Raw genomic sequence first — 23,697 nt, 5'->3', positions numbered from 1 at the left:
TATTCGTGGGCAGTAAGGGAACTCTCCTTTAACAGCTTAGGTCAAAGCTGAAGTTACTGACTATATAGCACAGTCAAGAGTCCATGGTACTGATGGGTCAGAAACTCCAAGTCACTTGGAGGGGTGGGCAGCATTTGAACTGAAAACAAGGCTGTGTTTCTAATACTAACTCTGGTGCTTCCAGCAAGATGGAGGGCAACAGGCAGATGGTTTCACATTTCTAGAGCTATTCTTCACCTGATTTCGAAGGTCACTGAGCTCCCTTCCCAATCCTAAAGTCTTTCCAGAGTTGGGAAATTAGGGTAATTGATGCAAAATAGTACTGACTTTTCTTATTTTTGTGGTCATTTATTACTTTTATATAATATTCAAAAATTTCTGTGGCCATAATAGTCATTTAGTTGAGATAAAGTAAATTTTTAAACATTTATTAAAATATGTATTTGTAAATATTCTTTAGCATTTGTCACTGGTTCTTTGTTATGCATTTTTAGGTATAGCAATTTGTGAATATATGAAATGCAGGCAAATATTGAACAGATGATTTTGGACAAGACATTTGATTAGAAATTATGAAGACCAAAAAAGTGATCATTAGATACTGTTTGTACTGCCAGCATTTACAATCTAAATGAGTACTTGAGCGGTGCATAATGTATTCACATGTGCACACCTGCATGCATACACACACTCAGCTCAATAAAAGTTGAGGTTAAAATAACACTAAAATACAAAAGAAGCAACCAGTAAAATACTTAACATTGTCCCATGGAGTAGAATAGTAGCAATGGGGGTTAAATCAGTGAGGAATGTGGTATGTGTGAACAGTGGGGGTGCTGAGTGATAGAGCTTGACATTGGGCTTAAAAACATCAGCAATTGCACTACTAGGTATTTACCCAAAGGACACAAAGATGCTGATTTGAAGGGGCACATGTACCCCAATGTTTACAGCAGTGCTGTCAACAGTAGCCGAATTATAGAAAGAGCCCAAATGTCCATGGACTGAAGAATGGATAAAGAAGAGGTGGCAGATATAGATATAGATAGATTAAAAAATAGAGATAGAGATAGCTACAGTAATGGAATACTTCTCAGCTAGCATAAAGAATGAAATCTTGCCATTTGCAACAACATGGATGAAACTGGAGGGTATTATGCTAAGCAAAATAAGTCAGTCAGAGAAAGGCAAATATCATATGTTTTAACTCATATGTGGAATTTAAGAAACAAAACAGATGAACATGGGGAAGGGAAGGAAAAACAAGATAAAAACAGAGAAGGAGGCGAACCATAAGAGACTCTTAAATACAGAGAACAAAGTGAGGGTTGCTGGAGGGGAGGTGGGTCAGGGGAATGTGCTAAATGGGTGATGGGAATTAAGGCACTTGTTGGGACGAGCACTGTGTGTTATATGTAAGTGGTGAATAACTGGATTCTACTCTGGAAACCAATACTACACTATACGGTAACTAACTTGAATATAAATAAATACGTAGGAAAAGAGAGTGAATAAATTACATAGACACAAGAATAGTGTAAACAAGTAGAAGAGATGTGAGTTTAGAGGATTGAAATATATTGATTTGTTGAAGGAAAAGGCTATTTGGGACCACAATTATGAGTGAATGCTGGATTATGAAGGGAAGGATGAGAAGTTAAGATTATTTAGTCAAAAAGAAAAAAGTATAGTAGTTTAATGCATTATAATTATGTGCATAGGACCTAGACCGTTTTCACTTTTTGCTTTTGATATTGTGTTATTTATTAAACATATATACATAAACTCTACCAATCCACAAATAAGGGCTATGAACCTGAAGAAAGAAAAAAAATTGATAACAGATTTGTCTTTCTTCTTTTGTGTCTGATGTCAGTACAAATAACTTAATACTGCTTGAGAAATCTAATGGATATGCTGTTTGTCAGTGGACCTTAGCCACATTGCAAAGTTTAACCACAATTCCTAGGGACCTCATAAAATTCGTAGGTCTGTAGTGCACATGTTTAGTATGGATGCCTTTTACACACCCAAATATGCCAGTGCCTAATATAATGCTTCCCTGTTGATATATATTAGTATGTTCAAAGAATCCAGGCCTCTCTATTTGCATATGAATGTGCAATAATTCTATGAATGTGCGTGTGGGATTTAATTGTTTTTTAAACAATATACTCTTATCTTTCTGGAAGTAATTCAGGCCATCAAAGGGTTGTCAGTGATGAGCTCGCTAATTACTTTCCAATACTTAGCCTTGTATTTCCCTTTATTACTGGTGCTCTGTTCCCTCTAGTTTTACATTGCTATCAGAAAATTCATTTAGAATCCAGTCAATCTTCCAGTGCCAATTCTGCACTTTAAATTTTTTATTCAACAAGGACACAATGGGAATATTTGTAGCTTCCAAGAAGATACTCATAAACTTTTTCCTGCATTGTCTTTGCAAAATTTCATGGAAAATATAATTTATAAAAGAACAGATTATAGCTACAGAGTATTTGGAACAAAAATTGTCATTCTGGACTAGAAGACAAATAAAAACAAAAGTTAAGTTAGTTTGTGAAATTTGTATTTTTCAATGACGTGTATGCTGGTTCACTTTTACTTACCTCCTCTTTTGTTTTCTAGGCCTTTGAAGGTGGCCAGTAGATCAAAAATAATCTAATAGGATGATTATGAAGTTATGTCTAATAGAATCTGTCAGCAGCAACTACAAAACTGATGTATTTCTGTTTGTTTTTTGGACTGTGCACTATTAGAAAGTATATAAAAGTATTATTAACAAAGCAGATTATCTGAGAATAGCATTATCCCCTTCAGCAGACTGGAATAATAGTCTTTGGATGTGTTTACATCATGCCAATCATAGATATTTCTAAACATCTGGACTTTGGGCATCAAATCAATAAAACATCTGGATAACTGATTATCACTGTAATTGCTTTTATAATAGTGTAGATGCTACATATATTTAATTCTTCACCCAAATGAGATAAAGGTAGAATGTTTGGCAACAGACTCAGATCCAGTATTTGGGGTTTTATGGCTTGCTTCCATGATGAGGTGCTCAGATAAGGTCTTCCACATGTTTAGCTGTGCAACATATCCTGATACACATTTTTATAATTACTGATGTATAAATATAAAATCTCAGCGAAACTTTTCCAATAGTGAAAGACTTGGCAGGTAAAGTAGGAATAATTAGGGCAGCCAAAGACAGATTAAGACTGTGCTGACAGTTCATTTGAAAAATGATTATAGGCAAATGCCAGTAAACCTGTTGGATATTCACAGTTTTGATGAGGGTTCAGGGGTTTGTGTGATATTGAAAATGAAACACTCAAACCATGTGTGAGTCCACGAGAGGAGAATGCCCAGTGAGAAGGAACATAATCACAATCTTATTTTGAGGCATGCATATTAAGTGGTTAAGGTAGAACAATCATCTGGGCTGGTGAGACATGAGACATTCAAAGCATATTAGTATTTAAGCCAGAGAGGCTTGGAAAATGTCAGAAATTCTTAAATCGTCTAATTTGAAGATAAAGTCACATGAACTATTTCACTAGATTTGAAATTTAACAGATGCCATTCCCTCCTACGTGACTATTTCTACATAGCTGTTTAGAGGAGGAATTCCTTAAACTGAGATAATTACAAAGGTTTTCTAACTATATCAATGTAGTGTGGCTCTTCTTCTATACAGTGTCCTTGTGTACTTAGAAGCCAGACAATTGAAGCAGAATGAGAAATTTCTTTCACCAAATGAGCATTTTAACTACTTGGTTCAAATGAACTAAAAGGACCGCAATTATAATAATGTATACCATAACTGAGTGAACTGTATTACAAGATTTTGTATTCTAACTCAGATTGCAGGAAGATAAAAAGTCTTTTGATAGTGTAGTAGAACTATCTATAGTAAAGTTATGAGCTTCAATCATGTAAATAAAGGAATTATTTCAAAAGTAATTTTTTTTCAGGGCACCTGGGGCGTCAACTAGTTGAGTGTCCAACTCTTAATTTTGGCTCAGGTCATGATCCCAGGGTTGTGGGATTGAGTCCCCACTTTGGTCTTTGTGCTGTCATCAAAGCTTCTAAGACTCTCTCTCACTCTCTCTCTCTCTCTCTCTCTCTCTCTCTCTCTCTCTCTCTCTCTCCCCCTCTCCCTCTCCCTCTCTCTCTCCCTCTCCCTCCCTCCCTTCCTCCTTTCCTCCTTCCTCTCTCCCTCTCTCCTCTCTCCCCCTCTACTTCTCTTCCCTACTCATGTGCTCTCTCTCAAATTAAAAAAAAAGTAAGTTTTTCCCCCAATTCTGTATAAGTTTGGGCTATTTAGTTAGGTGTTCCAGGGCATTATCCAGGTAACTTGCTAACCATGAGAACAATGTTCAACTAATCATTTTTCTCCATGATATGGAGAGAGCTTCCTCCTGAATTATGAGAGCATTGCCTGAGTGAGCCAAGCATAGCTATGCACCAACTGAGGTGAGATGGCAGAAGTGGTTTATAGTTTGAAAGATGACTTGGGAGGCAAATCTAAAGAAAATAAAGAAGAACCAGCTCAAATTTTTCATTATCCAAATAAATTTTCCCTCTACATCCAGCCTATAGTGACCTTATAACTTCATGACAAGTATAGGTTTTGTCTTGCATGTAGTAGGTCTGTACTGCCTGATGAAAGATGCTGCATTGTTTAATGTATTTAGATAATTTTATTATGTATGCAGTATAAACTGTGTAGTGACACAGATGTCTTTGGGTACATTTATTGAGCCAAATGAATTATTTTCTACAGTCTCTGCTTTAAAACCATGTTGTCCAGCAATCTAAGCCAACTGGAAGATAGGGACTATGTGTTTAAATGTTGGATTTCCATCAGTACATTGTTCAGAACACACATTAGGTGCATCATGAGCTACCATGATGATTGAAAAATTTCTGAAACCTGGTGTTGTGAGAGGTAATACTGAGAATTCATTAATATTTATTAAAGCCATGTTCTTTCTGGTTATTACAGAATTCTTTTTTCATAAAATGTAGACAAAAGGAATATCTTCTATGAAAGAAATAAAACCTTGCCCTTGGAAACTTACATGGTATGTTAGAAAAAGCAGAACACGTGGTAAGGCATATTAAGCAATTCACTGAACCTCAGTTTCCTTCTGCGTAAATTTAAGAAAATAATGTCTGTTCCATCTTCCCTAAAGTTTGTTGTGGGACTAAAAATTGAAAGGATGCAAAAGATTCATAAGTCAGTTGTTAGTAGAAATATAAATACTATTGTATTCGTTAAAAAAACCTATTTGATGTATTAGATCTATAGAAGAATGTAAAGTTAGAAGATTGAGTTATTTTCGGGCAAAATGCTCTGATCTGAAATAAATCAGTGTATGCCAAATTCACGTGCTATCCCATGAGGATAGCCCATCACAATGTGCTATGTCAAGTATAGCATTTGTACAAGGAGGTAGAAGAAAAAAGTTTTTTAAAGTTTCAATTATAAGCCCACACAAAAATAAAAATATCTTCTGTTTTCTCATTTATTTTTATTAGTTGGGTAGAAAGAGAAATGCGTAGATCTTTTGACAACTATAACAGTTTATGAACCATAAAGTTAGGTAATAGAAGTTGTTGATTAAAAAATACATGTTTTTTTGAAAAGTATTAAAAATAATAAGACACCCTGATGTTTTAAAGGTTTTGGTGCATAAGTCTCTTGTTTTGACATTTATATCATCACTGAAACGCCTTGATTAAACATTTAACCATCGTTTGAAGTTTGTTTGTCCTTAAATTTTATCTCACAATTTGATTCAAACTCTTGCTTCACTGATTTAATAAAAAATACTGTTAACTGTTTGCGATTATTAAATTGTAGGACTTTATCGTGGATTGTTAATATATCAGATGGGCATAAAATAGCAGTTATGGGAGAAAGGTTATACTAGTAAGCTCCTTTTCTCACTCTTCCTGACTTGGGTCATTTTGCTATGCTGACATCTACTAAAAGGAAAGGCCATTGATTACTTCAAAGAGCAAGTTCTTGGTTTAAGAAGGGTACTAGTTAGGGGGGTCTTTACGTCATATATACTACTAATATATAACATGGGAGGGCAGAGGCACAATCATAACAATCTAAGTAAATGTGTATGAGTGCATTCCTCACAATGAAATGCATAAAGAGAAAAAAATCCTATAAATATATTTTAGATTCTGATTGTGAAAGTGTGAGTCTTTTTAAGAGCACTACTTATTTGTGAAGGCCAATGTGCATTTTTCATAAGAGTGTGCTAGTGTGAGGGTGATGTAGGTACATACTGCCTGAGCGTATGGATTTAAAGTCATGTGGCCTTGAGTTTTTGTCCCAACTCTGCCATTTTCTTAATGACCTTGGATACATTACCTAAATCCCTCTGCCTCAATTTCCCTAATCTGGAATAGTAATACTAGTACCTATTCAAAGAGTTGTCCAGAAGGTACCTCTCAAAATGCTGAAATGCTGCAATGCTGCTTACTAATTGTGTTAACTGTGCTAACAAAACACTGTAGACTGGGTGACCTAAACAACAGAAATGTATTTTATCGGTTCTGGAGGCTAACAGTCCAAGATCAAGGTGCCAGATGGGTTGATTACTTTTTTTTTTTTTTTTTTTTTTGGTGAGACTTCTCTCTTCCTGACTTGTAGATAGTGCCTTCTTTGTCCTCATATGGCCTTTTCCGTACAAATGCATACAAAAGAGGGAACTTTGGTGTCTTCCTCTTCTTATAAGAATACCAGGCCTATGGAATTGAGGACCCACCCTTATTACTTCACTTAATCTTAGTCACCTCCTTAAAGGCCCTATCTCCAAACATAGTCACATTGTGGGTCAGGGCTTCAACATGTACATTTTGGGAGGACATATCTCAATCCATAACACTGGTCTTACTTTCCATAAAATTTGCTTGGATGTGCAGGATGCCCCCTGTGTTGCAGCACTGGTTTGATCTTGCCCTCTTATGTTGTGTCATACTTGACACATGGTTTATGACTCAGTGGGTCTCAGATTTGATGAGCAACTCATGCCTTAATTACTGTATAGAGAAACCTATTTTACTCATATATGGGATTCTATTCATGCCTGCTTGATACTGACCTAGTTTAATACCTGTTAACCCAATAATCAGAGTGGAGGGGGAACACGTGAGGAAGCTATGTGGGACCTGTAAGGGACTCAGAAAATAAAACATAGGGAGAAAGGTTAATGCTTCAGATTTTAGGTGCTTTAAAGGACCCCAAGTAAGTCATTAAAATGGATTTTCTAACTGAAAGACCAGTAGCTCCTTAATATAGCTTTACAATTACTAAGACATATATTAACTATGAATTATATTTCCACCAGAGAAGATAGCATTTGAGGTACGATGGAGCAAGGGACATGGGGTGTAAGGTTAGTGCTCATAATTCCTTAGGAAGTGTATGAAACACTGCACCGCTGTTTCCAAAAGCTCTCAGCCGGATGCTGATCTAGGCTAAAATGTTTGGGAAGTTGGGTATTTCTCAGAGAAATTGGGGAAGACATCCTGACTGCCTAGTATCAGTGACAAGCTGTGGAAAGTCACCTGCCTCCTCAGACCTCCTTCAGACTCCCACTTCTAATGGCATAGGCAGAAACCAGCAGTTAAAAAACTGACTCTACACCCAAAGACCAATCTCCCATTGTGTAGTTTCCTCATTTTCTCTCCCTGAATTCCATGTCTATTGTTAACTCACCACTTCATACATAGTTCTTGCAATTTTGAATCTTTCAAAAAGTTTATGCAAACAGTTTTCAGTATGCCCACATGCAAAGTTGATTCTAAGACTCGTATTCCCTGCTCTATCCCACAAAGATGCAGAATTTCAGTGACTCAGTTGCCTTTCTGAGGAGTAGGGCAACAATGAGGCTGAGGATTGTGAGGGTCATTACATCAGACCACAAACCCTGGATATTTCAGTGTGGATGTTGAGTTAACAAGAGAATAATCACTTTTTTTTCTGTTGAAGAATATGCCACATGGAACAAAAACCCAACCAACCAACCAAACAAACAAAAAAGAGTCTTAAGAAAATGGGCTGAAGCCTGAGAGACATGCAGTCTTATTTTTCTGTGCCAGGTACAACTCCCTGTGTGACTTCAGTTGTTATTAATCTCACCAAATCTCAGTTAATTCATCAGAGTAATATGGGACCAAGAGTAGGATCTCCTTTATACAGTGGGAAACAATGACAGCTAACACAATCTCAGTACTCAGTAAGGGTATTTGTTTATATAAGCAGATATATAACTGCTTCAGCTCCCAATCTGGGTTTCATGTCTACGTGATTCTTTATCTTTCCATTTATCTTTATCCCCATAGCAGGCTAAGCATGACCCTACTTGATAACTTAGAGTCAAAGAGGTGAAATGAAAGGAACTTCTGTGAGCTAAATACTGTTCTAGGCCCTGGGCAATACAAGCATGGACAGGACAAAGTCCTTGCTTACTTGAAGGTCTTTTTTTTAAATTTTTTAAACATTTATTTATCACTTAGACACAAGGAGAGACAGAGCATGAGCAGGGGAGGGTCAGAGAGAGGGGGAGACACAGAATCTGAAGCAGGCTCTAGGCACTGAGCTGTCAGCATAGAGCCCGACACAGGGCTCTAATTCACAAACCGTGAGATCATGACCTGAGCTGAAGTCAGATGCTTAACTGACTGAGCCACCCAGAAGCTCCCCCCCTGCTTTTTTAATGGAGGAAATAATATATAGATATGTAATATGATTTGAAATAGTGGCAAGTTTTTTGAAGAAAAATAGATTGAGAGAGAGTGCTCAATGGTAGAAAGATGAGGCTATTTTAGACCAAGTAGTCAGGGAAAGACTCTTTATGGGGGTGATATTTGAACAAAGAAAGGTTTCAATAAATTAAGTATTAAGCCCAGTGAGTGTATGATGGAATAACATTCCAGGGGAAAAGAGAACAAGAGGAAAAGCAACATGGGCTTTATCTCCTAGAAGTAAAAGTACATAAAATTATCTCCTAGAAGTAAAAGTACATAAAATATACATGAATGCCAAGTATTGATAGCTGGATATACCTAGTATATATGGCTTGATAAAATTAGGTTTGATCCTTACACTAGACTAGAGGGTGAAGGGGATATGGAGCCAAAGCCAGAGCTGTAGGCAGAGGTAAGACATTACATTGTCTATAGACTTTGGTAAGGGCATTAGCAAGTACAGGCTTAGCTGCAGTAATGAGGAAACCCCAAAATACAGCATCTCTGACATAGTAGCATAAGGTGTTCTAGAGGTGAAGAGTTTCTGGGATTCTTGGATGGCCCTGCTCATAGGTCATCCAGTTTTTTGTAACTTGTTGCCCTGCCATTAGGTGATATCCTAATCCACTATTTGGGTTTTAGCAGATGATGAGAAGAAAACAGAAACACATAGAGTGCTGAAGGGTATAACTCCCAAGTTGTACACATTGGTAACATACTAGCCCACAAAGGAAGCTAGGGAAGGTAGCCATTGCCCAGATAACTTTCTAAAACCTTATTATCAAAAGAAAGAAGCAAGAAGGAAAGTGGTTGATAGTGGAAGCCAATCACTAGTCACGACTATAGAAAGAAATGTAGATTTTATTCTGACTGTGCTAGGAAGCCACTGAAAATTATGGAAAGGAACAGTGAGGCTATTTAATTCACACATTTAGAAGATTGTTTATAGAATATACTTCTAGAATATACAAGGGCAATAGAGGAAAGGAGACAACTTAAGAGGTGATTGCAGCAACCCACAGGAGAAATTAAGGTAATTTGGGTCAGGGTGTTGTAGGATTTGCTAAAGGTGAAGCTAGAAGGTATTGCTAATGGTTTGAATGGCAAAAAAGGGGGGAAATGGTAATGAAAGATCCCTCCTAAGATGTTATACTAAGAATTGGGCTATCCACTATATCTGAGAACTGTGTTGGGATATATATATATATATATATATATATATATATATATATATCCATCCACTGTAAAATATGATGCATGCTTTATGGGTTTTGGGGTGTATATGTGTGTGTGTCTGTTTAATATAAAATATCAATATATGTGCAAGATATATGGTAATGCAAGTTTGGTTATTCTGTGATATCAAAATGTACTCTTCCCTCTCAGTTCCAGAGTATTAGTAAGCATAATGTTTCTTTTATAAATAACAGGCAGAAAAAAAAAAAGTGAATAGATGAAACCCAGAAAGAGAGAGAGAGTTCCAGGATCTATTTATAGATTAAATATTGCCTGACCTTGGGCAACTCATTCAACTTTCAAGGGCATAAATATCCTCATCTGTAGAGTGGGGATAATGATACTAGTCTTATCTACCTCAGAGGATCATTGTGGATCCCAATGGGATAAAAGATGTGAAAAGACTCTGTTTAAAATGTTAACATCATGGTGAATAATTTATATCACATTTTAAATTTCAATCTGATTCCTCCCATGGTACCACTTGGTAAAAGCAACCACTTTCATGCTTGTTCTCTCCAGTTCCCATGGCAATTTGGCTTCTCAAAGCAGGTCAAGCAGACTCCAAAATAAACCTGCAAAGTTAGAATCTGTAGTTTTGAGATAATTAAGTTGCTGTTGTTGATGTTGTTGTTGTTGTTGTTGTTGTTGTTTTTAGAGCCTAATTCGTTATTTGTAATGAGTAGATTAAGTAACTTTAGTATAAAGACTGACAATTACAGTTTTCTGGATAGCCAACACCACATTCATTTTAAGTATTATGAGCAAATTTACAGAAATGCTTCACCAAGTTCCTTTAATCAATCAGTAAGCCTGAGTATTTTCATGTAAGGCAATTTGTATCATCCTTTCTTAAAAATGTAGGACCACATTTTGGATTTAGGACTAGCAAAAATAAGCTAGATTTGGTAACATGCAGGACAACTGGAAATCTGAGATAAACCTTAATATTTATTTCCTTCCCAGAACTCTCATTGGAGAGCAATGCATACTTTTTGTTGTACCCACAGGTTTTGACCACCAACTTTCCTCAAACAAAATTGTACCTACTCTTAGGGCTATAACATTGTGTGTCTAAAGGCAATGCAACTCTATATTATAAATGTTATTTCTTCCTAGTGCATTATATTTCGCTGACAGACTTTTAGAAAATAGGTTAAAACTTTGAAACTTTATGCTTATGTTAAGATAAAAATTTCTTTATCGTGGATTTCAATGCAAATATTTGATGACTAAGAAAAAAGTAAAAGACAAAAATTTAAAGAAATACTGCATTAAAAGTGGCAGCATCAGGCTAAGTCCCTGACTTCCAGGGTGTGAATTTACTCCCATTTCCCATTAGAGGAGTATCAGTAAAAATATCTAAGATGAACAGCTTTAGAGTTCTAATCAGATCCAGATGATTGATATACACACAAATGAAGTATTTCTTGTGCCTTTATCAGAGCCCTAAAATTGTGCTAGACATAGTGGATATGGATATGGATATGGATAGGATTTTATTTTTTGAAATCCTCTCAAATTATCTCCTAGAAGTAAAAGTACATAAAATATACTATGAATGCCAAGTATTGATAGCTTGATATACCTAGTATATATGGCTTGATAAAATTAGGTTTGATCCTTACACTAGACTAGTTTCTTTGGAGAACATTTATTTTATGTCATAATTAGGAAGTACAGGAATAAAACTGACCAAAGACTTGACAGAATCCAAAGGAAACTAACAATGTTTTAGGGAGTCTTACATTTTTAATCTTTCAGCTTAGCCTTTATGTGTAATCACACATTTTCCCCCTCCACATGCTTTTCCTACATTTGACCAGGGAAAATGACTACTGGGCATTCACAAACCATATAATTTAACTTACCAACCATGGCAGAAAGAAATGGTTTTCTCTTCCCGTTGCCTGTACGTAGTCCAGTGAAGGAATCTGATTGGTCCTACCCAAACCAATTAGTTTTGCTACAGTCCTGTGCTATCTATATTGGTTCAATTTGCATCATGTGCCCACAGTGATTACTAGGAACAGTGTGGTATCAGAACCAGATGGAAGATAGGGTGAGAGAGAAGATGAATCAGTTTCTACTACAGTCAGGAAACTCCTGAAGATAATTATTACACTGAAGCTTTGGTTTGTATGTTTGTTTCTTTCTTTGTTTGTTTAAGTCAGGGGAGTAGCATTGAATAACTTAGTAGAGTCTAAAGCAACAAGAACTAATGCCTAGTTTATTAATATCTCTTGTCTCACAGCCATACTCAACTTCACCACATTACGTGACAGGGAATCACTTTCCTCATGAGGCAACATGATTCATTGTTGGATAACTTTTGCTCTTCCAAAAATAATATAAGCCCAAATATACCTTCTGATTCTTTGAGTTTTATTTTTTGGAATGAAATGGGCCAGACTTCCTTTTCTCATATCAGCTCTCATATTTATTGAATGCATTGTATCCTTTCCAAATATATAGTTCTCTACCTAGACACACAGTCTGTGTGATCCTGTGTCTCAGTCACTTACCATTCTGACATATCTCTTCTGGACATTTTCCTAAGAATGGTGCATGTGTGGCTCAGGGCGCAGAGCAGGAGGAAGAAAGACAAAGAGAGAGGTGTAGGAAGAGTAAATATAGCTACCAGGTGACTAATTTTCTAATGTGTAAGCTGTTTAGGGGGCAGGTGGAAGAGACAGAAACTAATGGATGAACTCACTGTATTCGCCCATTAGGGCACATCAGCCTAGAAAGAATGCAAAGCAAATTAGACACAATACCAGTCTTTCCTAATAGAAAGAAGCAAGATGTTATTTAAACAAACAGGACTAGACAGATGGTGGTTTCCAGAAGAAGAATGATTATGTGTAAATCAGTCATACCTCAGAGTCATTCCAAAATTTAAGGTAGCTGCTCATTTAAGCCTAACTGCTCATTATCTTACTATTTTTCTTGTTAAATATGTATTTATTCATTCCTTTGTTTTACTTCATAGCCTGTATTCCTCTAGAAAATGGGAACATCCAGACATATATAGTCATATTCTTAGTGCCATAGGTAAGATGCTAATTACCTAGCTCTGTTCGTAGCAGATAGTGGATCACCTTAAAAAGCATAGCTACCACATGGAGTAGATTAAGCTGAAAGTAACTGAGAAAGATTTCTAACTGTTTTGTTATCATACCTTCAACCTGATTTTTTTACTAAATAAATTTGATATAATATTGTGTAGGTTTAAAGTATATGGCATATTACTTTAATACATTTATATATTGTGATATGATTGCTGATGTAGTGATATTTATCACATTATGCAACTATAATACAATTTTTTGTCTATGTTCATTATACTGTACATTGGATCCCTGTGGCTTATTTACTACATGTTACCAGCGTACTTTTAAACATCATTACTCTTATCTACCACCCCATTCTCCCTGGTAATCATCATTTAACTCTCTGTTTTGTACTTGTTTATTTTTTTTTTATATTTCACATATAAGTGATATCATGCAATACTTCTCTTTCTCTGTCTTATTATCTCTCTTAGTGTAATGTGCTCAAGCTCTAACCATGTTGTCATGAATGGGAGGATATCTTCCTTTCTCGTGGCTGCGTAATACTCCATTGTTTATATGTACCACATCTTTTTTTTTTCCCCCACAGTAACCAATATTGCCTTCTCCCTGGAAAAATGCATATATACTCCTACAGAGATCATGAATTCTAGATTTAGGTAAGAGGAGAAATGGAAGATACTGAAGACTGGAACTATCATATAAGCTAATGCATGAAATCAAGAATGCCAAGATGCATTCAGAGGACAAGTTGATCATATCACTTAATTATACAAAGGGATACATCAATCTTAGAGAAATAAATAGATAATACAGAGTACTATATTTCATTTGGTAACAAGTTTGTACTTTATTTTATTGGTAGGAGAAAGTCATTGACATTTTCTTTACATTGGAGAAGTGTGCAGAATGGCACAATAAAACATGATTTGGAAACTAGTTTATTATAACAATGTGTAGGATCCATTCAATAAGAAGAACAAAGCAATTTAGAGATAGAGAGAAAAGATAAAAAGGGCTACTTGTATAAGACTGAAGCTAATTTTAAATGTGATAAATCTATAGTGTCTTTCCGAATATCATAGATAAACCAGGCATCAACACATGAATATTTCATGGTTTATCTATATATTATATTGTGGGGATACATAACCTTGAATTCTAATTCATATACAAAGTGTTATTTTATTCTATTGCATTTACACTTCTTTTGGTAAAATAAAGCAGTTTTAGGAAGTAAACAATTCTAAAACTTAAGGTACACTTGGATTTTAAAACTAGGTATATGAAATTGATAAACCTCTAGCCAGACTTATCAAAAAGAAAAGAGAAAGGACCTAAATAAATAAAATTGCAAATGAAAGAGGAGAGATCACAAACAGTACCACAGAAATACAAACAATTATAATAGAATATTATGAAAAATTGTATGCCAACAAATTGGGCAATATGAAAGAAATGGATACATTCCTAGAAACATTTAAACTACTAAAACTGAAACAGGAAGAAATAGAAAATCTAAACAGACCCATAACCAGCAAAGAAATTGAATCAGTAACCAAAAATCTCCCAACAAATTGAAGTCCAGAGCCAGATGGCTTCCCAGGGGAACTCTACCAAACATTTAGAGTTAATACCTATTCTTCTCAAACTGTTCCCAAAAAATAGAAATGGAAGGAAAACCTCCAAACTCATTCTATAAGGCCAGGATTACCTTGATTCCAAACCAGACAAAGATCCCACTAAAAAGGAGAATTATAGACCAATATCCCTGATGAACATGCATGCAAAAATTCTCAGCAAGATACTAGCAAATCAAACATTGCTACAAACATTGTAGCAACAGTACATTAAAAGAATCATTCACTATGATCAAGTGGGATTTATTCCTGGGAGACAAGGGTGGTTCAATATTTGTAAATCAATCAATGTGATACACCACATTAATAAAGAAAGGATAAAAAATATATGATCCTCTCAACAGATCCAGAAAAAGCATTTGACAGTGTACAGCATCCATTCTTGATAAAAACCCTCAATAAGGTAGGGGTTGAGAGAACATAACTCAACATCATAAAGGCCATATAAGAAAGACCCACAGCTAATATCATCCTCAATGGGGAAAAACTGAGAGCTTTTTCTCTACAGTCAGGAATAAGACAGGGATGTCCACTCTCACATTGCTATTTAACATAGTACTAGAAGTTATAACCTCATCAATCAGATAACAAAAAAGAAATAAAGGGCATCCAGATCAGCAAGGACAAAGTCAAACTTTCACTATTCACATATGATAAAATATCCTATTTAGAAAACCCAAAGAGTCTACAAAAGTTGCTGGAACTGATACATGAATTTGGCAGTCTCAGTATGTAAAATCAACGTAGAGAAATCTGTTGCATTTCTATAATGAAGCAGGAGAAAGAGAAATTGAGGAATCGATCACATTTACAATTGCACCAAATACCATGCAATACCTAGGAATAAACCTAACCAAAGAGGTAAAAGATCTGTACCCTGAAAACTATAGAACACTTATAAAGAAATTGAAGATGACACAAAGAGATGAAAAAAAAATACATGCTCATGAATTGGAAGAGCAAATATTGTTAAAATGTCAATAATACCCAAAGCAATCTACACATTTAATGCAATCCTTATCAAAATACCACCAGCGTTTTTCACAGAGCTAGAACAAATAATTGTAAAATCTGTATGGAATCACAAAAGACCATGAATAGCCAAGAAAGTCTTGAAAAAGAAAAGCAAAGCTGGAGGCATCACAATTCCTGACCTCAAGCTATATTAAAAAGCTATCATCATCAAGACAGTATGGTACTGACACAAAAATAGACACATCGATCAATGGAACAGAATGAAAAACACAGAAATAGACCACAACTGTATGACCATCTAATCTTTGACAAAGTAAAAAAGATATCCAATGAAAAAAGTCTCCTTGACAAATGGTGTTTGGAAAACTGGACAGCAACATGCAGAAGAATGAAACTGTACCACTTTATTACAACATACACAAACATAAATTAAAAATGGATGAAAGACTTAAATGTGAGACAGGAAACCATCAAAATCCTAGAGAAGAACACATGCAGCAACCTCTTTGACCTTGACCATAACAAATGCTTACTAGACACATCACTGAAGGCAAGGGGAACGAAAACAAGAATGAAGTATTGGGACTTTATGAAGATAAAGAGCTTCTGCTCAGTGAAGGAATAGTCAAGAAACCGAAAGGCAGCATATAGAACAGGGGAAGATATGTGCAAATGACAAATCTGATAAAGAGTTAGTATCCACAATCTATAAAGAATTTAATCAAACTCAACACCCCCCAAAAAACAAATAATCCAATGAAGAAATGGGCAGAAGACATGAACAGACATTTTCTCCAAAGAAGGCATTCAGATGGCTGACAGACACATGAAAACCAGTCATCAGCAGGGAAATACAAATCATAACTACAATGAGATACCACCTCCTATCTGTCAGAATGGGCAAAATTAACACAGGAAGCAAGAATGTGGAGAAAGGGGATCCTCTTACACTGTTGATGGGAATGCAGACTAGTGCAGCCACTCTCAAAAACAGTATGGAAGTTCCTCAAAAATTTAAAAATAGAACTACCCTATGATCCAGCAACTGCACTACTAGGTAAAAGGATAAAAACATACTGATTCAAAGCAGCACATGCACCCTGATATTTATAAAGGCATTATCAACAATAGCCAAACTTTGGAAAGAAACTCCACCATAAGAAACTCTTAACTATAGAGAACAAAATGAGGGTTGCTTGAGGGGTGTTGGGTGGGGGGATGGGCTAAATGAGTGATGGGTATTAAGGAGGGCACTTGTGATGAGCACTGGGTGTCATATGTAAGTGATCAATCACTAAATTCTACTCCTGAAATGAATATCACACTGTATGTTAACTAATTAGAATTTAAATAAAAATTTGAAACAACAAAAAATAAGGCTAAGTATATATGTCAGAAATACTTTAATTAAGACGTTTTAAACAGGGTTACTTCTATGAGGAGAAGACTTCCATCAGTGATCTTAAAGCATGTAAATTATACTATACACACACACACATATATACTATATATACACATATATACATATATACACACACTATATATATAGTATGCACTATATATACTATATACTACTTATGCTATATATATATATATATATATATACACACACACTTATATAATTAGAGCTACCTATTATATCTCTTCAAATGATAAGATGCAATTTAAAAACATACTTTAATGGGTATGGATATGGGAAATTTCATTTGCTACTTTACCACATGCCAAATATCTCCTATTGTCAGTTTTGAAAATATAGTTTATAGTAACACAGATGCACTATTTTCCTATTGTCTATGGCTTCTTAATGCTGTAATAGCAAAGTTAGGTAGATGTGACTGAGACTGCATGGCCCACAAAGCCAAAAACATTTACTATGTGGCTCTTTATAAAAAAGTTTGCCCATCCCTGCCTTATGTAATATTCTGTACTGCTCTCTGTTTATATAACATATTTCTTTTCTCCCTCCCCAACAAAGAAATAAGTAGAGAAAATGATGATATTGATGCAGACCATGATTAATTTAAAAATCATCCACATTTTTAATATGAACTTTAGAAAACAACTTCTCTAGAGCTGGGAGGATAATGATGATAATAACTGGGAAGCTGCTGCCAAAGTTTTCAGGAATCAAGAGCAAAAGTAATAGAGAGATGAATTGGAAAAGGGGGTAAATTGGGAAGAAGGATGAGTATAAAATCATGAGAACATGATGAGTAAAGGAGCATATGAAGTAGTAAAGAAAAAATGTAACATCGGTGTCTGGGATACATTGTAGTAGATGTAATCAGGGAGGAAAATGTCAACCATTTTTATCAAAAAGTCAGTAAAACTCTGTATATTTTGATGTCTGATCTTGGGTAATTTTATCCAATCAACTAGTAAATTACAGGGCTGAAAATTAAACTTATATCTCTAGGATACAAAATACTATACTTTTAACCCATTACAATAAACTACTTCCAAACCACCTCAAAGCCATTTGGGGCATCTTCCAATCTTTCTAACTCACAGGCTTTGATTTCTTTTCCCTTGTCAAATCTTTTTCTCGAAACAAATCTGTTCCTAGGAAATGGTCAGGTCTCAGTGATACTGCTGTGAGTATTTTTTAATCTATTATGTTGTGTTTGGGTATTCAACTTCTTCACTCCACATGTGGGGCAGTTGATGTGTAGTGACTCAGTTCTCAAGTACTGGAAGCAGATACCAGTGGGATTTCGGGAGGAGACACAGACATTTATTGAAAATGGGACACACCAATATCAACACACTTGCTGTATATAGATCAAACCTCTTTACCATGCATACCTTCTGTCCCACAATTGGCATGAACTACAAGGATTGATTCAATTTTTCATACAAAAGATATTTATTGAACACCTACTCAAACGCCTACACTATTTCAGTCAGGGTCTGCGGATTCAGTTAACCACAAAGACAATAAAAGGCTTTTGACTCCTTTCAAAAAACTTGCACTTAAGAGAAGAGATAAATATTATACAGGTCAATAAATAGATTACATTTTAGATAGATAAAAATGTAATTTTAGATAATGATAACTCCTAAGAAGATGACAAATTGTTGATTCTAAGGATTGGAGAGATCTAGTATTCTTAACCTGGGACACTTGGACTTCTAGGGCTTCTATATATAGTAGGTTCCATAAACTCTTTGAAATTGTATAAAAAATTAGGTGGCTATTATACACATTTGGGGAGAAAGAGTTTATAACATCCATTAGTGTCTCAAAAGAATATGTAACCTGCAAAAGACTCAGAACACTTAGATTAGCATGATAAGTCTTTCTGAAGAGGTGATATTAAGTCTGAGACCTGACTGAAGAACCAAGCTATGAGAATTTATGCATTCAAGTACCAAGCAGAATAGAGAGTAAGTTTCTGAGGCAGGAACAACCTTGGTGAGATGCATGTGAATAAAGACTAGAAGAGCCAGAAGAATGAGTTGGAGAGAAATATTCAAATATTCAAAGAAAGAGATTAACAGATGGCTTAAGGAACTTTTTATACCAAAAAATTTAGATTACAAAAATGTGCTGAGAAACCATTATAGGGATTTGTGGCGAACTATGAGATATTATTATAAAATAAGAGATTTCTTGAGAAGACACTATAAGGAGGCACGAAGAAAAATGCAGAGCCCACATAGAGTGTCTTCTAAGTGTCCAGGAGAAAGGCAGAGATGATATTAGCCAGAGTAATAGTACTAGACATAAAAATTTATACAGATCCCAGGATATATTTGTGACTCAAAGCTAAGAGGGTTTTCCTTGGAAATTATTAGTTCTGTTTTGACAATGATAGATTTGAGATTTCTATTTTGTACAAAATGCAGTCCATACACATTTTGGTTAGAATTTCGAGTATTAAAACCTAAATTTGACCAAAGCCAAATATCAAAATCATTCTAGGATATAAAAAATCTAAAACTATACAAAAATGCATTGTTATTACAATTTTTAAAATAAATTTTGAAGTTTTTTTTTTGAGAGAGAGAGAACTTGAGTGGGGGAGGAGCAAAGAGAGGGAGACAAAGAATCCAAGGAGGTTCCATGCTGTCAGCACAGAGCCAAATGTGAGACTCAACCCCACAAATTGTGAGATCATGACCTGAGCTGAAATCAAGAGTCAGATGTTTGACTGAGCTACCCAGGAACTTCTAATTTAAAATTTAATTGCCAAATTTTGAAAGTTTGAATTTTTGTCACAAGGCATGATAGTTTTTCAGCAGTAACAAGCTTTTATATGGCAATGATAGATGCCTACTCACTTTCAACTGATGTCACTGAAGGAGGAAGATTTTTTGGTGTATGCTATTTTTAGCTTTTTTATTTTTTCCCTTATTTTATTTATATTCTATATGATGGCTAAATTGGAAATAATTTATTTTTATACCTTTTTCACCTTGTTGGTATATTAAGCAAATGAGATCAAAATTGTGCCTTTCACTCAGCCTCCATAAGATGTAAAATATTCCTCAGACTGTTTTTTTTTTTTTTGCTCATAGCCTAAGTATAATAAAGTAACTTTAATTCTGTATATATTTAACAGTTATATTGTTAAATGTTATGATGGTGAGTCTGCTAAATGTTTATATAAATAATAGGATTATGATGAAATATAATTTTTATTATTCTGCTCTATATCATTATTTAGTTTTTATAGTCATTTCTTGATTCAGAAGTTGTAATGCTCTTTCTAAGATTATTTATGTAAATCACTCTCTTAATATTCATACTAAATGACTACCTATTTATTTCAAATTATCTTAATTATTTTACATAAAATTGAATTTTCAAATTAACATTTATTGTGAAGGATTTATAGTTGTATTAATATAAATATTTAATTCAATTAATATTTTAAATATTATAGGAGATTTACCAGAAAATCTAAGTATATTTTAAATACATATTCAGGAAATGACACTAAATTCAAATTACACTCAAGTTAAATTACAAAGCTGTATTAATCAAAACAGTAGGTGCTGGCACAAAAATAGATACAAAAACAATGGATACAAGTCAATACCAAAAACAAAAAATCCAATAAAAAATGGGCAGAAAGCATGAATAGACATTTCTCCAAAGAAGGCCTACAGATGGCCAACAGACATATGAAAATGTGCTCAACATCACTCATCATCAGGGAAATGCAAATCAAAACCACAATGAGATATTACCTCACACTTGTCAGAATAGCTAAAATAAAAAACTCAAGAAACAACAAGTGTTGGTAAGGATGTGGAGAAAAAAGAACCCTCATGCACTTTTGGCAGGAATCCAAACTGGTGTAGCCAACTGTGAAAGGCAGTGTGGAGAGTCATCAAAAAATTAAAACTAGAACGACCCCATGATCCAGTAATTGTGTTGCTGGGTATTTACCCACACTATGAAAACACTAATTCAAAGGGATATATGCATGCCTATGTTGTAACATTTATAATAGCCAAACTATGGAAGCAGCCTAAGGGCCCACTGATAGATGAATGGATAAAAAAATATGGTGTGTATGTGTATGTATATATCTAAATAGATACATTTAAGTATGTTTTATATATATATATTTAATATATATTTGTATATTTACACATATACATACACACTCACATACCCACACAATGGAACATTATTCAGCCATAGAAAAGAATGAAATTTTGTCATCTGCAACAATATGGATGAATCTAGAGAACATAATGCTAAGCAAAATAAGTCAGAGAAACAGAAATTATTTTACTCTTATGTGGAATTAAAGGAACAAAACAACAAGCAAAGGGTAGAGGAAAGGCCAAACCAAAAAACAGAGTCTTATCTATAGAGAAATAACTGATGGTTAGCAGAGGGGAGGTGGTGGGGGGGATGAGTGAAATAGGTGAAGGGGATTAAAGTATACTTACCTTGATGAACACTGGGTAATATACAGAACTATTGAATCACTATATGGTCCACCTGGAATTTAAAAAAAAAGGCAGCCAGAGAATCCCATATTTCTCCTCCTCCCCACAATTCAAATTACATTCCTTTTACATTTACTAACAGAGATAGATCAATACATATATATTATTGTTATATGAATGATAATTTACACAATCACCTGATTATTCATTGTACATTTCATTAAATGTGCCAGAAATGAGATAGAAGCATATAGCTATTTAGTCTTCCAAAGCCAAAATTTAAGCATACAGATACTTCATCATGGATGTGGTTTATGTAAGAAAGAAATAATGAAATTCAGTAGATCCCAATCCATAAGCCTAAAGAAAGACAAATTATTCTTAAATAAATACATATTTGTTTTATATTTAATCAAAATCAGCTTTTATTTGAGAGAAAGAGAGTGCACAAGCAGGGGAGGAGCAGAGAGAGAGAATCCCAAGCAGGCTCTGTGCTGTGAGCACAGAGCCCAATGTGGGGCTTGATCTCACAAACCATGAGACCATGACCTAAGCTAAAATCAAGAATTGGACCTTTAACTGACTGAGCCACCCACGTATCCCAAAGCCAGCTTTTGGATTAACCAACCAACCCCTACCCCAACATTTTGGTTAATGAAATTTCTGTACCAGTCTGGAGCTTATTGAGGAATGAATAAATGCAACATAGTGATTCTTCCTATCGCTATATACATATTAACATACTTAATCACTACAGTAAAGGGGAGATGCATAGAAAATGTTATTTTGCTGCTTTTTTGTCATCTCTTACCTATCCCCAGCCCCATATTTTACAAGAATATTGGTTAGTATGCTTTCTGAATATGAAATTTGGTTTGTCCCCATGTTCCTATTAGTCCAATATTCCCCAGGGAAGGAAATTACAATTTTTGCATAGTTTCTAATATAATTTATATTGATCAGATACTCTAGTTATTTTTTGCTCATATACTAAGCCTTAGTTGAGAATGTTGCCATGTACTTTCTCAGGTAGATGTGGAGACTTGAATATTATAGACCCTGTCTGTCATCTTATAAAAAACAGTCAAGTTCATATCACAGTGATAGGACCTTGAGATCTGTGAGGTCAAGACAAAGGCTGAAAATGTACCTGACCTCCGATATGACTTTCCTAAAGTTTGTGATGACAGGCAGTAAATTGAATGCAGTGTTTCACTGAGTTGATTTGACAGCCCATAGCAAGCTGTAAAAGTTTGTAGAAACTCCAGTTTCTGTTATCTCAAATATATGATTACAGTGTAGAAATAGATAGAGCCAAGCCATCAAGATATATTATACACATGGGTAGTCTGTGTGCAGAAATACACACATGTGTATACCTTAATTGTGTGTGTTTGTATTCATCTTTTTAAAATCCAAATTATTTGGGGAAATTGTTGATCAAACAAAATTTTTGCAGAAAGCTTTTACCCAAGCAACTGGGAAGATGATTAATTAATATTTCTACTTTTTAGCTCATGCATAAAACATAATAATTCTTCAGAGAACATGTTTTGACCATTTTATTTTGTAAAAACATTTTTTAAAAAATCAAAAAAGAATGCCATTTATTTTCTCCTTCTCTCCTTTTTTTTTTTTAAGGATCAGTTCATATAGTTGTTGCATTAAATAAAAACACAAGGAGCTGTTTGTTCTCAAGCACAGAAGTATGTTGGAAAGGATGTAGCCCAAAGAGACACACACTGATGGGGAGTTTCAAAGCTGATGGAAGAGTATTTATGCTGCATCTCAGTGAATTCTGTTCAGTAGTTGACCATTGATGTCATCTTAGGGCCTTGAGAAATTTTCCCAAATCTTTCTATCTTTGTAGACTTATGTTTCATGGACTCCAGACACTTGGACTATTACTACCAGAGAGTACTCAACTCATTTATGCTGTGACATGTATAAATCATGTTGAGGGATAAAGTCATTACTAAGTAATAAAGTTGAAAAATAATAGAAACATCTTAATAGTCCTCTTATGTCGAGGCACTAACATCTTCCCATTCTTTATCCCAGAGCCCGCATGATAT

Source organism: Panthera tigris, chromosome D3 (assembly GCF_018350195.1).
Source record: "Panthera tigris isolate Pti1 chromosome D3, P.tigris_Pti1_mat1.1, whole genome shotgun sequence".
NCBI classification, from domain to species: Eukaryota; Metazoa; Chordata; class Mammalia; order Carnivora; family Felidae; genus Panthera; species Panthera tigris.
The sequence above is the reverse complement of the archived record's forward strand: the minus strand, read 5'-3'. Positions refer to the sequence as shown.